Here is a 17939-nt window from a genome sequence, read left to right as displayed (position 1 = left end):
ACGAGGCATGAGTAAAATATATAAAATATAATAAGAACAGACTCATATTTCATTAATTTGACAATTATAAAGCATACTAAAAGCTAAGAAATGAGCAAGTAATTAGAAATAGAGTATGAATGGAGAACAAAGGACACTAGCTTGATCACAAGATATTGCAGCAAAAATTTGTACCTAACACAATACAAGTTTAAAAGGACTATGAAGCTGAGAGATGCTGAGATAATGAGACATTATGTTTTCTAACGGAAGGGTTCTCATTTATGTCAGTTAACATGTTGAACTTAGAATGTTTCAATAAAAATTTTTAAGAATGATTATTCTCATTTGATTACTAATAATTTTATACCTAAATACTTTCTTACTTACTGATATCTCTAACAAAAACTTTCGTATCACTAAGCCAAAATGAGAACATGGTGTTGTGTCTAAGTCACTGTCTCTAGACCATCAGATTTCCTTTATTGCCTGCTCCTCTCCTCAAAGAGTAACCAACTTTCTTTACAAAGTACATTCACCCACAACTTTCTTTCTCCAAGCTCTAGCCAAGAAAACTGTGGCAATGTTTGTGGCACATAGACTAGATGAAAAATTTTTCTTTTTCTATTAATTCACATTTTCTCCCTAGGTCCAAATGAGAAGCAGAAGGAGGGAGAACGTGAGCAAGAAAGGCAGGACCAGAGGGAACCTTCATCTGGCGATAGATGGAGATAGAGACGGAGACCCACATTGGAGCACTGGACTGAGCCCCCAAGGTCCAAATGAGGAGCAGAAGGAGGGAGACCATGAAAAAGGAAATCAGGACCACGAGGGGTGCGTTCACCCTCTGTTACAAGGGAACTAATCGAATGAGAGCTCACCAAGGCCAGCTGGACTGAGACTGAATGAGCATGTGATCAAACCGGAGTCTCTGAATGTGGCTGACATGGGGGCTGACTGAGAAGCCGTTGACAATGGCACTGGGTCTTGTTTTGTCTGCATGTACTGGCTTTTTGGGATCCTAGTCTGGTTGGATGCTCACCTTTCTAGACCTGGAGGGAGAGGGGAGGAACTTGAACTTCCCACAGGAAGTTCTTAGGACTGGAGAGGGAGGAGGAGAGGGAATGGGGGGGGGGGGAGTGGGAGTGGGGGGAATTTGAGGGTATGGGGAGGAGGGGAGGAAGTGGAAATTTTTATAAACAAATAAATAAATAAATTTGAAAAAAGAATCAGAGTTTTAAAAGCTTTATTTACTAATATAGTTTTTCTCAAGTCTCAGTACTATACAAATACAAATTTGCACTTGCAAATATAGTTTCACATTGTAGTATTCTTTGAAGTATAATATTTAGCCAATAGATTTGGAAACTTGAGATCATGATTAATGTAACTAGTTGAACAAGGGTCCCAGTCTAATCAACTAACTGTCTCTGACTATCTTTTCTGTCTCCTGACAATCTATGTAGGTTGCATGCAGCCAAACATGGCTCCTTTCCAAGATGTTATAAAAGTGTTTCAAAATTTGAGTTTCTTTCTTTTGTGGATATTTTACAGCCAAGATATTTTTCTCTTGAACCTTAATGGTTTTCTTTATAACATGTCTAGTAAATAAGTACAGTAAAAATCTGAGTCTATCAGGACAATATCCTAGTGTGATATAGCTACAGAAACTAGGTTAGTGACTTCTTTCTTTCTCCACTTTTCAGGGTATTAGCAAGTAACAGACACACTTTTTAGTAATTTAACATGAAGACCTTTACTCAGCTCCATTGTATTAAGCAGTAGTTAGTAAGCAGTTTTCAATATTGACTCAGAATATTAACTCTTTGATTCACCAATTTAAAAAGACACTGACTAGCAGATTAAGAACAGAGGATCTACATTTTACGGCTTCAAAAGATAAAGAAAAAAAACACCAACAACATATATTAACTAAGGTAAATGATGGGGAAAGGTTACTTGAAGTTGCTGGAACCAGGAAGCATGCAAAAGAAAGCTATTCTAATATGTAGGAAGACAGCTTCAAATAAAACTAGTCACAAAAGATAAGGAACTTGACTTCATGTCATCAAAAAATAAGACAAAAATATTAGCATAGACTTCATGACGGACAGTTACAATTTTGTCATCTTCTACACCTGCATCAAGGTAGATTGTAATCAAACTTGTTTAAAGGTTTAGACTTACTATCCAGGATTGTCATTTTCTAGGTCTTTTTTGATTCTTTTAAATCTAGCCACATATAATGGGGTATGTATTTGTTTTAGGGCCCCCTGTGGCCATCATGTATATCGAATGGGGGACATCCTTTCTGATAAAATTGAAGATTCAGAGCAAGAAAGAGAGTTGACATTTTAACTGGCAAATTGTGGAATAGAGTAATAGTTTAGAAATTTGAAGTAAGAAGGATGTCACCAAAAGGAAAAGAAATTATCCAGATCAGAGATCTTCCATCCTCACTCTCCTGGAAAGCTTTATGACAACTTGGCATAAGATAGAGTTATCTGAAAGAAAGGATCCTCAGTTGGGAAAATACCTCCATAATACCCAGCTGTAGGACATTTTGTTAAATAGTTATTGATGGAGAACTTCTCAGCCCATTGTGAATGATGTCATGCCTGGGCTCGTGGTTTTGGGTGGTGTGGGAAAGGAGGCTAAGCAAGTCATGGAGATCAAGCCTTTGAAAAGCACCCATCCATTACCTCTGAATCAGCTCCTGTCTTCAGGTTCCTGGTTTGTTTGAATCCCTGTACTGTCTTACTTTGATGATGAACAATGCACTGGTGGTTTTGTGTATCAAATTAACACAAGCTATAGAGTCATCAAAGGAAGGAGCTTTAGCCGTGGAAAAAATTCCATGAGATCTAGCTGTAAGGTACTTTCTTATTTAGTGATAAATGGGGGAGAGTTGAGCCCTTGGTGGATGGTGCCATCCCTGGGCTGCTGATCCTGGGTTCTATAAGAATGTGGGCTGGCAAGCCAGTTAGCAGCTTCCATGCATGACTTCTGCATCAGTTCCTGTTTCTGGTATCCTGCCCTGTTTGAGTTTCTGCCCTGACTTCCTTCAGTGATGGAATGATGTGGGATGCATATGTGTTCCTTTTATTGGTTGATGAATAAAGCTCTTTTGACCAATGGACAGGAAAAATATAGCTAGGCATAAAGTCCAAGCAAAGATACAGGGAGGGAGAAGGCAGAGTCAGGGAGATGCCATGTAGCCACCCTAGAAGAGAGATGCTAAGGGCAGCCTAAGGAAAATGATGCCAGAACAGAGTTAATGCCCCAGCCATGTGGTGATACATAGATTAGTAGAAATGGGGTAATTTGTATGAGAGAATTAGCTAATAAGAAGCCTAAGCCACTGGCCAAACAATTATATTTAATATATTAGCCTTTGAGTGGATATTTCATAAGTGGCTATGGAAATCCAGAGGGTGGAGAGAAACCAGTCATGTGGGACTGGACTAGATGGAGAAAAGTCCCATCAAAATGAACAGCACTGTTGAAGTATAAGCCTAATAAACCCTATCCTGCCCAATTTGCTCTTTGGTCATGATGTTTTGTCGCAGCAAAAGAAGCACTAATTAAGACAAATAATGATATGGGAGTGTAAGCCAAATAAACCAATTTTTCCCCAACTTGCTTTTGGTCAACGTTTTTCATTGCAGTAGTAGTAACCCTAACTAAGACAATCAGCTTGTAAACTAACATGAAATTATATTAGAGAGATGTGGGTATGTTTCAGCTTCTAAAAATCAATAACTGTTATTGGCCATATAAATAAACTCAAAAAAAATAACCACATAGACTGTTCATTAGGCACAGTAAACATCTTTGAACAAATCAGCATCTCATCATAACAGCCATAAAAAGAGCAGGATTCAAGGGGTTATACCTTAACTGAATAAAAGTAATATATGGTAAACCTATAGTCAATATCACACTATATGGAGTAAAAAAGTTTTCACTAAGATCAGGAACAAAACAAAGTCATTCTCTCTTAATTCCTATTTAATATAATTTGAAGCTATAGATAAAGGAAGAAAATAAGAACTATACAAATAGCAAAAGAGAAACTCAAAGTATCCCTACTTTCAGATTTCATGATTTGAAATATGTGAAACCCTATGGCCTCCATTAATATATACTTAAGTCTGAAAATCACTTTAAGAAAAATAACAGGATAAAAAATAAAATATAAAAATAAGCACCCTTCCTATGCTCTAATGACAATCATACTGAAAAGAAATATCAGAATAACTATTCCATTCACAATATCTACAAACAAAATACCCAGTAAGAAACATAACCAAAGAAATGAAAAATATGTATAAGGAAAATTTCGAGATCCTTCGGAAAAATTTGATGAAGGCGTTAGCTCCTGGACTGCACAAATTAATCCTGACAAAATAGCCAGCTTACCACAAATAATCTATGGATTAAGTGCAATCCTAATCAAAGTACAAAAGTACAAGGACATTTTTTAGTCTCAACATGTACATGAAATCAGAAAAGTCCAAGGGTAACCAAGGCATGAATATCATATGACGAGAGGAATCACCATACCTGACTTCAAGTTGTGTTGCAGAGTCATAATTAAAAGTCATAATTAAAAAGACAGCATGGTACTAGAATAAAAATAGATACATAATTCCAGGAATAGAATATGGAATCCAGGTATAAATCCAAGAAGTTGCTACAGTTGCCTGATCTTTGATAAAGAAGTCAAAAATATACTATTGGAAAAAAGACACCATCTTCAAGAAATAGAGCTGAGAAATAAGAATTGCAATACACACTATAATAAATCTAGATCTTCTTATCTTGCACAATACTCAACTCCAAATATATCAAGGACCTCACCATAGTACTTTGTACCCTAAAACTGCTAGGGCAAAAGAATACTTCAACTTATAGGCACAAGCAATAACTTCTGAATAGGACTTTCATGACACTTGAAATAAGCTCATCAATTGTCAAGAGGAAATCTCACATTACTAAAATGCTCTGTACAGCGAAGGAAACTATCAGTCAAGAAAAGAGTCAATCCATAGAGCTAGAAAAAAATCTTCACCAACTCTATGTCTAATAGAGGAATAAAGTCTAGAATATGTTAAAAACTAAAATAAATAAATATCAAGAAAGCAGTCCAATTAAAAAATCTGCTATGTAATTGAAAAGAAAATACTTGAGTAAGAACCAAACTTTAAATGGTGTTCAATATCCCTAAGCATCAAGACAAAAAATTGAAACTCTTTTAAGATTCTCACATTTTAGTCAAAATCACCATCATCAGGAATTAAGATGAATACAAATGCTGGCATGGATGTAGTAAGGAGAGAACCCTTAAGACTGTTGGTGGGAGAATAAATCAGTGCCACAATTCTGAAAATAAAGTCTGGAGGGTTCCAAGAAGAGAAATAAAAGAACTATATGACATAGCTATATTACACCTGAGCATATAGTCCAAAATTTTACATCATATTTTGCTTTTTCTATTGATTTTATTGAGCTATACATTTTTCTCTGCTCCCCTCCTTTCCTCTTCCTTCCCTTAACCCTCTCCCATGGTCCCCGTGCTTCAAATGTACTCAGTAGTTCTTGTCTTTTTCTACTTCCCATGTAGATTAGATCCATGTATATTTCTCTTAGGGTCCTAATTGTTGTCTGGGTTCTTTTGGATTGTGATTTGTAGGCTGGTTTTCTTTGTTTTTTGTCTAAAAACCACTTATGAATGAGTATATATGGTAATTATTGTTCTGGGTCTGGGTTACCTCACTCAATATGATATTTTCTAGCTCCATCTATTTGCCTGTCAATTTCAAGCTGTCATTATTATTTTTTTCTGCTGTGTAGTACCCCATTGTGCAAATGAACCACATTTTTCTTATCCAGTCTTCAGTCAAGGGGCATTTAGGTTGTTTCCAGGTTCTGGTGATGACAAACAAACTGCTATGAACATAGTTGAGCACATGTCATTGTGGAACGATTGAACATTATTTGGGTATATACCCAAAAGTGGTATGGCTGGTTCTTGCGAAAGGTTATTTCCTAATTTCCTGATAAATCACCATACTGACATCCAAAGGAACTGTATCAGCTTGCATTACCATCAGCAATGCAGAAGTATTCCCTTTACTCCACAACATTTCCAGCATAAGTTGTCATCAGTGTTTTTGATCTTGGCATTCTTACAGATGTCATATGGAATCTCAGAGTTGTTTTGATTTGCATTCTCTGATGGCTAAGGATGATAAGCATTTCCTTAAGTGTCTTTCAGCCATTTTAGATTATTTTTCTGAAAGTTCTCTGTTTGGATCTATACTCCACCTTTTTTACACAGATAATAAATGGGCTGAGAATGAAATCAGAGAAACATCACCCTTCACAACAGCCACAAATAGCATAAGATATCTTGAAATAACTCTAACCAAAAACGTGGAAAACCAATATGACAAGAACTTTAAATCTTTGAAGAAAGAAAATAAAGAAGACAACAGAAAGTGGAAAGATCTCCCATGCTTTTGGGTAGATAGAATTAGCATAGTAAAATAGCAAACATAACAAAAGCAATCTACAGATTGAATGCAGTGCTCATCAAAATCACAGCAAAATTCTTCACCAGACCTGAAATGAATGGTACCCAACTTCATATTGAAAAGAAAAAAATAAAAAGAAAGCAACAACAACAACAAAAAAGCCAGAATAGTCAAAACAATCCTATACAATAAAGGAACTTCTGGAGGCATCACAATCCCTGACTTCAAACTCTGCTACAGAGCTTCAGTACTGAAAACTGCCTAGTATTGGCATAAAAACAGACAGAATGACCAATGAAACAGAATCGAAGACCCAGATATTAATTCCCACACTTACAACAACCTGATTTTTTGACAAAGAAGCAAAAACTATAAAATGGAAAAAAGAAAACAAATTTAACAAATGGTGCTGGCATAACTGGATATCAACGTGTAGAAGAATGAAAATAGACCCATATCTATGACCATGCATAAAACTCAAGTCCAAATGGATCAAAGACCTCAACATAAAGCCAGTCACATTGAACCTCATTGCAGGAAAAGTGGAAAGTACACTTGAATGAATTGTCACATAAGACTACTTCCTAAATATAACTCCAGTTATATTTAAAAATATAACTGAGAGAAAAATTAATAAATGGGACCTCCTAAAACTGAAAATCTTATGCAAATCAAAAGATACGGTCAACAAGACAAAATGGCAGAATGGGAAAAGATCTTCACCAACCCCACATGAAACAGAGGACTGACCTCCAAAGTATATAAAAAAACTCAAGAAATTGACCATCAAAAGAACAAATAATTCAACAAAATTTTAAATCTTACTGTGTGAATATTTCCATGCCTGTATTCACTGCTTCCCAAATCACTGCAGACAGAAAATGAAAGTTAGCTATCCATTAACAAATGAATAAAAAATGAAAATGTGGTATGAATATATAATAGAATACTAATAAGCTATAAAAAAGTCACTACATTTGTCGGTACATGGAGTTAAAGAAGCTTATATTGAGTTACTTTACTCAAATAAATTTAAAAATACCACAACTTTTGTCTCATATGAGTGTGTTCCACCTTCAAATACTTTGTTCTGTGTGTTTGGATACATATAGAATTCAGGAAACCAGAAATGGGTCAATATGTGGGGAGCTCGATTTTAAAAAGTGGCATAGTAAAGTAAAAGATGAATAAAAATAGAAATGGGAATACTTGGGACAGAGGGTTCAAGCAGGTAGTGTCGTTACAGCAAAGAGGAAATAGTAGAATAGGGGAGGCATTACCAAAATGAAGTATTCAAGAGGAATTTTTGAACCCAAGTGAAAAATTATGATATAGGAGGATGATAGCACCTTTGAAAAATGCAAAAATTGAAGTTAAGTAGGTAATGAGAATTCTAGTGTCAAATGGGGTCAGCAGTTTGGGGATTTTGTAAATGAGAGATTAGGCATGAATTAATCCAAGCTAAGGATGTATGAAGAAACTCTAGGAAACCAGACCAGTTTGTAAGCTAATTTAAATATATTTTTTAAAAACTAAAGTAACTTGAAAAGTATAACACAAGGGTGAAAATTCTGATCCAAGAATATTTTCTACAAAAATCCCTAAGCCAGGCAGGAGTTATCCCTTTACAACTTCTTGATCAATATCAAGAAGGTCTCAATGAAATGCAAACCAATACAAATTATTAGCATTGATCTTTGTTGCTAACAATAACTGGATGGTAATAACCAATTTCTGGAGACACCATACAATTCTGAGAAATCTGTCTTGAACTGATCTGGAATCTCTTCAGGCTACTGGGTAAGAAAAGAGTCTAATGATCTTACATAGACCCTGAATGATACAATACTATTTCCCAGGCAGGATATGGTGGTATGGTTGCTAACATGGATAGCCCATCAGTCTGTTTGTTATATTTGAGGTCTGTTCCAGAGGAGGGAATTTCATTCTTGGTGTGGTTAAATATACTAACAAACCCAAGGATGTGAAATCTAAAGTCCCTAAAGGAGAACCTATTGATGTTGTTTTGATAAATTTTCCTATTGGCAAGTACCTTTCTACATATCTATATCAGTGAATTTGTGCATCTCTGAATCTTTGTCAGGGAAGTTTTTTGAGTTTTTTGTTGTTGTTATTTTGTTTTGTTTTTTGATACAGGGTCATAATGTGTAGTCTTGAATTTGCTTTGTATAATAAGTTGGCCTGACTCTGCCTCCCAAGTGCTGGGATTAAAGGCATGCACCACCATGCTTGGCTTGTGAGAGTTTTTATTCTCTGACAAGAAGAAACCCATGACTCTTCAAAGTGCTGAACAGAATCACCGGTGAATATATGGCCATAGACAGAAAACCTATATAAACCTTCTACCTCAAAAACAATTATCACATGTACTCTCTCATAGGTGGTTTTTAAACATAAAGCAGAGAAAACCAGCCTACAAACCGCAATCTCAGAGAACTTAGACAACAATGAGGACACTAAGAGAAACTTACATAGATCTAATCTACATGGGAAGTAGAAAAAGACAAGATCTCCTGAGTAAACTGGGAGCATGGAGACCTTGGGGGAGATTTGAAGGGGACAGGCAGGGAGGGGATCAAAGAAAAATGTAGAGCTCAATTAAAATTAATAAAAAAAAATAAAAATAAACCTTCTACCTTACTAGGCTCATGTAATATCTAGGAAGTGGAATGGAAGATGCAGTTTACTAAGGATTATAAGAGAACAAGGATGGGGAGTTCTGTGAACAGTTGGTTTCTAAACATGGCATGGCTGTTGTTTGGTAAGCTCAAAGAACTGTGCTCACCTGCTGAGAAAAGATAAGTTAAGTTATGATAATGTCTTAGTTACTGTTTCTATTGCTATGAAGAGACGCAATGATCATGTGAACTCTTATAAAGGAAAAACAATTTAGGTGGTTTACATTTTTAGAAGTTTCGTTCATTATCATCAAGATGTGACATGGTGGCATGCAGGCAGACATGGTGCTGGACTTGACAGTCATCAATCTCGATAGGCAGACAACAAGAAGTGGTGTGAGGTACTGGATACGGCTTGAGCATATATTAGACCACAAAACCCATCTCTACAGTGACACATTTCCTACATCAAGGCCACACCTACTACAACAAAACCACACCTCCTAATAGTGCTACTCCATTTGGGGGACATTTTCTTTTAAATGACCACATTCTACTCCCCGCCCTCCAGAGGTTTATAGCCATATCACAAAGCAAAAATGCATCTGGTCCATGTCAAAGCCCCCATAATCTATCACAGTTTCAACAATGTTTAAAATCAAAAGTTCAGTTTCTTCTTAGACATATACAACATCTTAGTTGTAATGCCCCATAAAATCAAAATCAGAAAACAGATCACATACTTCCAACACATAAAGGCACAGGATATATATTACCATTCTGAAATGTAGAGAGGGAGCACAATGAGGAAATACTGGATCAAAGTAGGACCAAAAACCAGTTGGTCAAACTCCAAACTGCATCTCCATGTCTAATGTTGAAATCCTCTTCAGATCTCCAATTCCCTTCAGCTTACTGTTTTTGATGGCTTTTTTCACTGCCTAAGATTGGCTGTTCTGAAACTTGCTCTGTAAACGATGCTGGACTCAAACTCAGAAGTCCACTATCCTGTCCAGAAGATCCACATGCCTTTCCAGGTATGAGATCAAACTTGTACACCACCATAATGGGCTCTAAGATTTTTTCATTCCTTTCCATGAGTTGAAAACTTTTAGTGAAGTCACCACTCCTTTTTTCTTAAAGTTTGTCACCTTAAACCCAGGAATTAGACCTATTCCACTGCTTGATGCTTATTTTCTCCTGAAATTATACATTTTTTTTTAAATTTGCCCTGCTCAACTTACTCCTTTCCATTATAAATCTTTATTAGAGCTACCAGTATTAACTATATGACAGAGTCTATAGAAGGCTATTTTCAGTTTTCCTCTGCCAGAGAAATTAATTCAAATTTCTTCACTGTAGCCTCAAGCAGACTTTTCAGACAAAGGCAAAAAGCAGCCATTTTCTTCAACAAAATATCATAAAACAATTCCTAGGCCACATACTAACACTCTTCTCTGAAACCTCTTGTTTCAGGCACTCCCAGTTCTATCACACTCTGCAACACTGTCTTCCATGATCCTTCTAGAATAGTCCATTAAGCAACTCTTAAAGCATTCAACTGCTTTTCTAATCCACAGTCCCAAGGTTCATATTCCTTCAAAGAAACACATGGGCAGGCGTGTCACAGCAATAAACCAGTCCATGGTACCAATATCTGTCCTAGTTGGGATTTACATTGCAGTAAGGAGACCACTGCAACTCTTGTAAAAGTAAAACATTTAATAGGCAGCAGATATTTTCACAGATTTAGTCCATTATCATTAGATATGCAGGTTGACACAGTATTGAAGCTGACTAACTGTCCTACATCTAGTTAGGCAGGCAAGAGAATGTGGTCAATGATATTGGGCTGACTTGAGCATATGTGAATCCTCAAAGCCTATCTTCATAGTGATAAAGTTTTTCCAACAAGGCCATACCTACTTGTATGAAGCCTCATCTCCCAATATTATCTCTACTTTTGTATTTTATCAAAATATAATAAATAAAATCTCAGGGTCAGGTCAACTCTGGTCAAACCAGGAGAGAGAGAGAGGAAAATGATTATTGATATCTTTCTCCTAGCCAAGGAATTAATAGCATTTTATAATTTCTTAGAATGGGAGAGTTATTTTTCTTTAGGGAGAGTCATTGTTAGGTCACCCATGCTCCCATAGGTTACCTACATATGTGCATAAAGTCAGCAGTAGGTGATCTCAGTAGATTATTAAAAAAAAAGTGAAAAAAGGCCATGAAGCTGAAAGGGAGAGATGTGGATGCAACCTATATAATAGGAACATACATTTTGGGTTCTGGCAGGAATTAGAAGGAGAGAGTATAGAGTATAAGACCAATAAATATTGGCATTATACTTGTAATTTTCTAAAAAAATAGTGTAGAGTATAAGTAACTAGATAATGCATCTTCTATTTCTCTTTTATTCAAATCCCTATTATTTTTGGGTTTCTGGTATAACTACATTAGCATGGAAATGCCAATTTTATAACTTATTTTAGGGTGATGTTTTGTCCATCTTACCTGAAAGTTTTTGAACTTTTGTTGCCATCATTTAATTTTCTAGTCAAGATTCCAAAAATGTAGAGGCATACAACATATATAGTACAGATAAGGTTTTATGTGTTTAAAAAGAATGAGTTCTGGATATCATTGATGTCAATCAGAGTGTCAAATTTGATTGACTTATACAGATCTCTCTATAGAACCTGAGATTTGAAGACCTAATAGAATGGGATGGACTAGAGTCTAAATATACAGACAACCTTATTTCAATTCTATTGTATGTTTATGCATTGTGGGGGTTTGAAAGAAAATGACCCCCAAAGGGAAAGACACTATTCGTAGGTGTGGCCTTGTAGGAGGAAGAATGTCACCTTGGTTTCAGGTTTTAAGGTTTCTTTTTCTCAAGCTCTCCTCCGTGTGACACTCAACCAATTTTCTGCTGCCTTCTAGTCAAGATATAACCATCAACATATCTGCCTGCAAGCCACTATACTCCCTGTCATGATGATAGTGGGCTAAATCTCTAAAACTGTGAGCAAGACACCTCAATTAAAGATCTTCTTCAGAAGAGTTGCCTTGGTCATGGTGTCTCTTCACAGCAATAGTAAACCCAACCTAACCAAGACAGAAGTTGGTACCATAGAGTGGGTTGTTTCTGTGATTGGCCAGACTATGTGTTTGTTTGAAGGAATTTGGACTTTGATACTTTGGGTTTGGAAAGCTATGAATGCTTTGAACACTGCTTAATGGACATACTAAAAAGGACATGGAAGTAGAAGGTTGATTTGAAATGTCAGGAGCTGGCTCAAGAGGTTTCAGAGAATTTTAATAAGTTGCCTAGAATTTGTTCTTGTTGATATTTTGGTGAAGAGAGTGACTGCCTTTTGCCCTTCTCCAAAGAGTCTCTCTAAGGTTAAAATGAACAGTTTTGGAATAATTCCTGTGGTAAAAGAAATCTCAAAGCAGCATAATATAGACTTTGTCGAGCAGTTTTTAGTGCTAACTCTAATGAAGGTTTATAATGAAAAAGAGCAAGCTGAGCAGAATAAATTACAAAATGTAAATTTTGAGGAGAAAAAGAGAACCTGGAAGTGGAATGGGAGCTAAATCTTATATTCAAGAAGATAAAAGGATTAAGAAATGAAATAAATCCAGTGGTGTCCCCACCCAACTAAGTTTCTAACTTGTTGAATTGAAATAAAGAAAAGTATAGAGCCTGGTGTGTTGGTGCACAGTCTTTAATCAAAGGACTGGGAAGGTAGAGAGGTGGGGGAATCTCTGAATTTGAGGTCACCCTGGTCTAAAAATCAAATTCAATGACAGACAAGCTTAGGCAAGAAAGAAAAACAGAAAGCTGACAAAGATGTAATTAAACAAAGGACAATGTTCCAGTAAGCAGTAGGACTTGACAGCTTCAGCCACATGATTGTGGCTTTAGAGTTAAAGACAGAAGAAACGGGTTATAGAAGCTGTCTTTGTGTCTAAGCACAGCCACTGAAGCCAGGTGTCAGGGCGCAGTTCTAGCCCGAACCTTAAATTATTTCTCTAGACCAGACCCCAACATAAACACTCTCTCTTGACTGGTGTGGAGGAGATGGAAATAAATACACAACTCACATGGCTTAATTGGGAGGGAGATTCTCAGTGGTCCCTCATGAAGTTCTGAGTTCATTCACATCCTGAAGAATTCCCCTCGTTTATACTCCAAACATCTTTTATACCAACACATAAATTGAGTGGGAAAATACACCAGACCTGTCTCCTAGGTAACCAGGTGAATGGCATTTTGTCACGTTCGCAACTACCTGTCTGCTGTGTATGCTAGCTGTCACATAGGCTTGAATCAGTATCTATATAAGGCATCCTCCAAATTACAAAGAAAGGAGCAACAACCTGACCTTTTGTTGGGGCAGTGACAGCCTGTCTCCAGGGCTACGTGACCACCTCAGGTGGGCCCTATGGCTTCAAAGCCTGCCTGCCACACCATATAAAAATATGGTCCTACTGTTAGGCACGTCTAAGAGGTGTCCTTGAATGAAGGATTAGTAAGAAGGTCCTTGTGTTAAGCTGTGAAGTTGCAGCCTGGCTTGCCTTGGAGAACCCAAGACATTAGAAATGCCAGAGTCGTGGGATAAGTCATGCCAACAAGAGCTGCTAGCAGGGAGTGGAACCAGTCGAGGAGAAAGAAGTGTTCTGCAGTCAACAAAGCTGAACAGAATTGAACTTGTAGAGATTATATTAACAAACATGAAGATGCAGAGTTTGGAGATTGCCGAGATGGTTTTTAGGCTTGCTTTGGTTCAGCATTTCCTTACTATGTTTCCTTCACTATATTTTGAAATGGTAATGTTTATCCTGTGCCATTATATGTCATGAATATGTGATCTACTTCATGATTTTGATTTTCACAGGGTGATTACAATTAAGAGGCTTCCTTCATCTCAGAAGAGACTTTGGACTTTTAAAGATTATTGAGACTGTGAAAGATGTTGGAGACTTTGAAATTGGACTGAATGATATGATAAGGCTATATGCCTTTGGGGTCAGGGTATGGAATTCAGTGGGTAGAAAGAAAGAAGTGGCACTATTTGGAGGTGTGGCCTTGTTGGAAGGAGTGTGTCACTGTGGTTGCAGACTTTGAGGTTTCTTTTTCTCAAACTTCCCTCAGTGTGACACTCAGTTGACTTTCTGCTGTCTTCTGGTCAAGATGTAGCAAGTTCCACATTTGCCTGCACGCCTGTCATGATGATAATGGACCGAAGCTCTAAAACTGCAATCAAGTCACCTCAATTAAATGTTTTCTTTATAAGAGTCGCCATGGTCATGGTATTTCTTCACAGCAATAAAAATCCAAACTAAGACATATGAATAGAACAAAGAAGGCAATGTTTCAAGAATGGTTCTTTGGGTTCAGAAAAACATGATGAGACAAGCTGTAAATAAATGCCAGTAATACATAGAAAATATTAACAGAGTAATCCTTTTCCAGAACTTTCTCAGGACAGACCAATTTAATCACAGTTATCTGACACTATAGATTATATCTGGGAAAGAACAAAAGCAAGGCAGAAAGTCATATCCAGATTCAGGTACACTGAGGACAGCACTCAGCATATCCTTTCACCAGATTGAGTTCCATAGCTATGTTCTGATAAACAACAAGAATAAACATCTTACAAAATGATTGCAAGTATTTGTCACAGGTATCATAAAATCACAACCAAAACAATCCACATCCAAAAATGCACTCTAGGTAAAAGGCTCTCTGCATTTTTCTGGAGCTTCTCTTGCAGTTCTTCAAGGGCTTGTTCACCATGCATCATTGTTTTGACTCTTCCAACATTAGTGGTCAGCTAGCATCATCTGAGAGGCGAATTCTCCATCAATACACTGTCTATACAAGATTGGCCTGTTGGAATGTCTTTAGGGAACTATGTTATAATTTAATTCCCTTGTTGTGATTAAAACACTCTGACCAAAAGTAACTTGAGGACAAAAGAGTTTATTTCAATTTATACTTGCAGGTCACAGTTCAACACAGGACAAGAATTCAAATTAAAAAAAAAACATAACGAAGGACTGCTTGCTTTTCCACATCACATTAACTATGACTTGGTCATGCACTTATAGCCAAAAAAGTTGGCTAAAAACCATGGAGGATGCTGCTTTAGCTCTCTCCTCCACTCTCATTTCTTTATCCATTCCAGGACTATCTAACGAGCCTTGTCACCTCAATTAAGACAATTAAGACAATCCATAGCACATTTCTACAGACCAACCTGATAAAGGATTTTGTAATTGATGGGTTTTTTTCAAATGATCCCAAGCTGTGGCAAATTGATAGTCAATGTTAATGAGGAAAGACTATCTTATTGATTGGTATAGGAGGACCCAGCCCACTGTGAACCACATCATCTCTAAAATGACCCTGGAGATTATTAAATGCAAACAAACAAAAGAACTGCCTAAGCATGAGCCTCTGAGTGAGTGAACTAGCAAGTAAGTCAGCAAATGGCATTTAGCCATGAATTTTATTTCAGGATCCTGTCCTGACTTCCTTCAATGATTCAGGGCAACCTGTAATTGCAATGCAAATACATACATTTCTCCCCAAGTTGAGTTTTGACAGAGTATTTTCTCATAGCAACAGAACAGTATGGAGGCAAGAGCTCTATAAAGCAAACAATAACAATTAATGAGTTATGCATAAAATCTTACATTTTGGAGTACCATTTAACAAAATCAGGGCTATTGAGAAGTTTATTAGAATGAGATAGTGAATCAGAAGGTTTTTTTTTTTTACCTTTACTGCTCATCACTAATTGTCCTCTCTATTCTGTATCCACTCCTGTTTTATGCTAGTCATTTAAAGATTTTGAGATGGCCACCAATTTAGGATAGAAATGAATTGTAGAAATTTTGATGCATAGTGCATTTTTCCATAAATCTCCATTTTTAAAAGGTGCTATTCAAAATAATGGGGACATAATTCATAAAAAGATTACTAAACTCTTTACCTTGCAAAGAGAGAAAATAAAAAGAAACATAAAGCATTTTTTCTGACATTTCTTTAAGAATTGAATGAATAATTGTTAAGAGTAAGAGAGTGTAGCTAGAAATAGGACATGGGTTTGACAGGTTAGATTATGACCACCTCTATTTGGAAACATCACAAAAGCATGACTGACACCAGATGCGAGAGGTAAAATCTGAAGAGGCTGTTCCAGAGGAGGGAAAGCAAGACGATAGTCTACAACCAACCCAGGAAGCCTTAGAGTTTTATGGTGGGGACACAGTGAAATTGAGGAACAGCAATAACAGAGGTAGAAGCAATAGAGAGAGTTTATGTTTCTCAAAGCTTTGTGGAATATAGACATTAAGTAATTGCCTATTTCTATTTGAGTCCATAGAAATGTCAAAAAGAAATCCTTGTCTTTATTTTCATCAGATTCAATTTCCAAAAGTAAACACATGCAAAGTCTGATTATAGCTTGCAGGAAAGGAGCTTCAAATATCTGAAGGGATGAAATTGAATGTGACATGACCATGAATGTACATGGCCACTTTTTTCAGTATTCTATTTTTCTTTTATCATTTTAAAAATACAATGGCACTTAATTTAACAGCAGAGGGAAATGTCCATATCCAAAAAATATCAGTATTCTTAGAAGGAGACTTTTTCAGCCTATCATTGTCACAAATTAAATATACATTATGGTTGGATAGATGGTTCAGTTTCTGAGAGCAGTAGTTTCTCTTAAAGAAGACACACATTTAATTCTCAATACTTTCATGGTGGCTCACAATAATTTGTGACTCCAGTTCAGAGGATATGACACCTTCTGTCACCCAAGGGCACTATATGCGAGTGGTGTTTAAAAATACATAAAATCAAAACCCATAATATAATAATAAACTGTTTACTTAAAGACTCAAAAAGAAAGTTTAATAAATAGTGGGCTTACATGCAGAGGCATATTCAGGAAAACAGATATGTACATTAGTAGAAAAATCTCTTCTTAATAACAATTCTAAATAATAATCTATTATATATTTTCATCAATGCCACGAATTAACCTTGAGATTGCATAATTGAAATAAATGTCAGTAGAAAAAAAATCCTAAATTTGGCATGTGCTTTGCACAGAAAGCACTTGTTTGGAACAGGAGCCATTCCTAATTAAGGAATATAATGTCACAATTAATCAGAGATGATCCCTTTGAAATAGTCCCCCAAGACCAATGGTTTTGCTGCCATTGCATTTTTTTTATATTCTGCATAATGCTCTGGCAATTAACCTTATAAATTTATTTTCTAAGCAACTCTCTTAGTTGATAAATGCAGTTAAGGCCAAATACCAGCAAAGTTATTGAATAACGATCAGTATTTTCAGAATGAAAAATAACCTACTTCCTCCTGAAATAAGCTGTGAATAGACTTTTCTCTGTAATTAATGTTGCTGAATTTCATATGAACATGAGAAATTTTTCATTTAAATCCCATGCGGTAATTTTCCTTCATGGAGAAGCCAAAAACTTCAAGGTCATAAGACCTTTGGCACACCTTCTGTTTAGTAATCGTACTTATGTTATTGCACAACTTTTCTTTATCTGGACTCTAAGCTGGAGGTTGAGAATTCAATAGTGGGACTCATTCTGTTTTTTAACACATTCAGATTTAGAAAGATAGGGAAACACTAAACACTATTCCCAAAAGCAAAGCATATGCCAAACAGAGAACTAAAATGCTTAAATTAATGAATGTTAAAGACAAAAGTTT

The sequence above is a fragment of the Myodes glareolus genome, chromosome 21, assembly GCF_982192425.1.
Source record: "Myodes glareolus chromosome 21, mMyoGla1.1, whole genome shotgun sequence".
Classification (NCBI taxonomy): Eukaryota; Metazoa; Chordata; class Mammalia; order Rodentia; family Cricetidae; genus Myodes; species Myodes glareolus.
This window is presented reverse-complemented; position numbering follows the sequence as displayed.